Genomic DNA, 3,321 nt, shown 5'->3' with positions numbered 1-3,321 from the left:
TGCAGGTGCTACTGTGTGGCTACAGTTTCTAAACTGCTGGACATTATCAGCAGCTTTAAAGAGAAGCAAACACGTCGAAATATCATCTGTTGTTAATATTTTTTAGTATTCTATTATCCAAGTTAGTACTATGTGTGTTTGGACCGATCCGGGCTATATTTTATCCTGACTTGGCCCCTATGCGCTGGCCACTCAAGAAACCAAACAAACGAACATGGTTAGGTGGTAATTGATGTTCCAACGCGTAGCATTCGTTGACCGAACTCAGCTTTCCCGTCGTCCACGTAAAAAGATTGAATTCGAAGGATAAATACACTCAAACTTTAAGAGATCTCTGTGAGAGAGAGGCGCAGCTAGCAAAAAAAGATAATTGAGATGGAGCTGGTTGTATCTGCAGTTGCAGGTGAACTAGTTAACCGGTTCATGTCCTTCTTGTTCAACAAAGTACAAAAGCGAGGAGCAGCTGGAGAAGAAGATGAAAAGGCTGCAAGATCTAGTTGTTAGAGCTCATATGATCGTCGAGGAGGCCGAGGTGCGATACATCACCAACTCAAAGATGCTGCTTCAGCTCAAGAACCTTGTGGAGGTCATGTACCAAGGCTACCTCGTCCTGGACACCATCAAGTACAGGACTCTTTGTAGCTCCTCCACGACTGAAAGAGAGGTTAGCAATAACTTCAATGAATTGTCATTCGCCACTTGTATTAAGCGAAGACTCCGTACCATGATGTGCACTTCATCATCAAACATAAATGAGCTTCAAATTACACTGGATAATCTACAGACCACTGTTTCCAATATGCAAGAGTTTGTGTTGCTTCTTGGGGGGTGCGAGTGCATGTTCCATGGCCCCTACGACTCGTATGTTTACATCGATCACTTCATGTTTGGTCGTCATGTGGAAAAGCAGCGCGTCATCAATTTCTTGCTACAAGAAAATATTCCCCCCATTTGTCTGTCTGTTCTTCCAATTCTTGGAGGCAGTAGAGTGGGTAAGAAAACGCTAGTTGCGCATGCGTGCAATAATGAGAAGGTCAGGTCGAAATTCTCGTCAATTTTCAACATGAGTGGTGAGAACATCTGGAGAATTATGGAGCATCAGGTAGGAGCAGGGAGGTCCTTGGTCATCATCGAGTTTACATCAGATGTGGATGAGGAGGGCTGGAGGAATTTTTATTCATCGGTAAATAAGCAGATGGGGAGAGGAAGCAAGATCATAATCATAAGCAGAATTGCAGAACTATCGCGGTTTGGGACCGTAAAGCCAGTTCATCTGAATAGTTTGTCCCACGAGGAGTATAGCTACCTCTTCAAGGCTCTTGCATTTGGAAGCACAAACCCTGAAGAACACCCTCAGTTAGCTGTAGTAGCCGAAGATCTAGCAGTAGCTCTGGGAGGGTCGCTCATCACAGCAAATGTCTGTGCTGACATGCTCAGGAGAAACCAGAACGCCCACTTCTGGGTCAGCCTATTAAAAAGGTACAGGAACGTGGTGCAGAAGAACTTCTCCGTGTTCGGCGAGCATCCCAAGAACCTCATGGACAAAGAACGTCCTATAGACATAACCAGACTTGCATCATCATCATGCTCAATGCCATCATCTGCCACACTTCGCCTGATGCCTCCTCATAGTGAAGCTGACGATTCCAAAACCGGATTGCCCAAGGTGATGTTTGGAGACCTCATTTCTGGCTCAGCTGTTCTGCCAAGGGCAGAGTTTGAGCTAGTCGCATGGGAATCAAGGATACCCCCTTACAAAAGGTTCGTTAACCTTGCTACATATTGTGATGATGATGAGGCACCCATCTCTCAGCAGCAGCATACAGCATCACCTAGCAGGAAGCGCAAACGGAAGGTAAGTTGCTAATTGCAATCATTTGTAATATAGCATCTGCCAGCCATGGCAGTCTAGTCGACAAAAATTAGCTCTCTGTATAAGTCAACATGTCAAGACACAAGTACTTGTAATGTTGTGTACAATATTCGAAGTAGTTTTCCGTCACCACAATTTTTCTCTTTGGCGGCACAGCGGTTGCCATCCAATTTTGTTCTTCCTCTGTTGCCATCCCCCATTTTTCTTCAAGTAACGTCTGTCAGGTTTTCTTTGCGTTGGTTCAAAGTTGTGTGTTGTTGAATTGTGGTCAAGCGGTGACCTCTGTGTTTAATATTTCGAGAACACAACTTCACGTGTATTACATTATAAGAAGTGCCGAAAAAACAGCTTACACAAGACAAGTATGGGAGAACCCATAGTGGCGGTTACAGAACCATAGAAGAAGTGGTTAGGAATCTAAACGACAACAGAACAGAAAGTAAGGCGGTAAGGAGAGACCCTCCACCGCAAACCTAACCGACTCGACCTACAAAGGAAAAATTCATTAACGCAAGGCTGCTAGCAAATAAGATGAAGCCGCGGTGGCAAAGCATCCACCGAGAAGTGATGACTACGACGGCGAAGTAAGTATCCGTCCGAGCAACGCGGTGGCAAAACATCCGCCAGAGAAAACGTGGTAAAGTATCCGCAATAGAGGGGCATCATGCCCTCAGCTTCCTGCATGAGGGGAGCACCTGAAGCAACATCGGCGACAAAGTATCTGCCCAAGCAGCAACGACAGCAAAGCATCCGTCAAAGAGGAGTGACAGCAGTGAAGTATCCACTACGAAGAACCAATCAACGGCAGCAACACTAGGCAGGCTAGACAGACCATTGGGAAGATGAGCTTGAAGCACACACAGACACAACACAAGAAGCACACACAGACGGCGGCGGCGGCAGTGGCCGTAGAGGTGGCGGAAGGGGGCGCTGGAGCGGCACAGGCATGCTATCCCCGAGTCGCCCGTTGGGGGTGCTCGGGAGGAGAGGTGCCAGGGGAGATGTCAACCCGACAGTTCCTCTACTTAATATAATATTCTTCTTTTAACGAGAACACAGCAAAACTCTTACCATCCTTTCAAAGAAACAGCACATAGGTCACATTTGGCCACGAAAATAATATTCTACCTTTTTCTAGCAGCGTGCTAGCATCTGATGAGAAATATGCGCACCACGTGCCATATTTTTCAAACAGGACATGGGAAACCGATAGATGTGGTACTGTCTATTCATCCGGTGTACTGTTTTGCTTGTTTTTTATTTTGTGTATTCATGTGTCTTTATTATCTAAGGCTTAATTCTTTGGGTGGCTTACAAGTCTTCTATGGTATTCAACACGTACCCTTGGTATTGTATTCAGGTGTATTCATCAAGTCCATCTATTTGCATTCTTCAGACTAAGTCCTTATATACTTGAAAAAGTATTGTTAGCCTCGTTGGTCGGAGCA

General features: G+C 45.5%; 1 pseudogene; it reads left to right on the top strand.

Annotated features, from left to right (window-relative positions):
* The first annotated feature begins 281 nt into the window (after positions 1-281).
* LOC136490699 (putative disease resistance protein RGA3) lies at positions 282-1,846 on the top strand (annotated as a pseudogene).
* Positions 1,847-3,321: the final 1,475 nt, after the last annotated feature.

This window comes from Miscanthus floridulus, chromosome 1 (assembly GCF_019320115.1).
Source record: "Miscanthus floridulus cultivar M001 chromosome 1, ASM1932011v1, whole genome shotgun sequence".
Classification (NCBI taxonomy): Eukaryota; Viridiplantae; Streptophyta; class Magnoliopsida; order Poales; family Poaceae; genus Miscanthus; species Miscanthus floridulus.
This window is presented reverse-complemented; position numbering and strand designations above follow the sequence as displayed.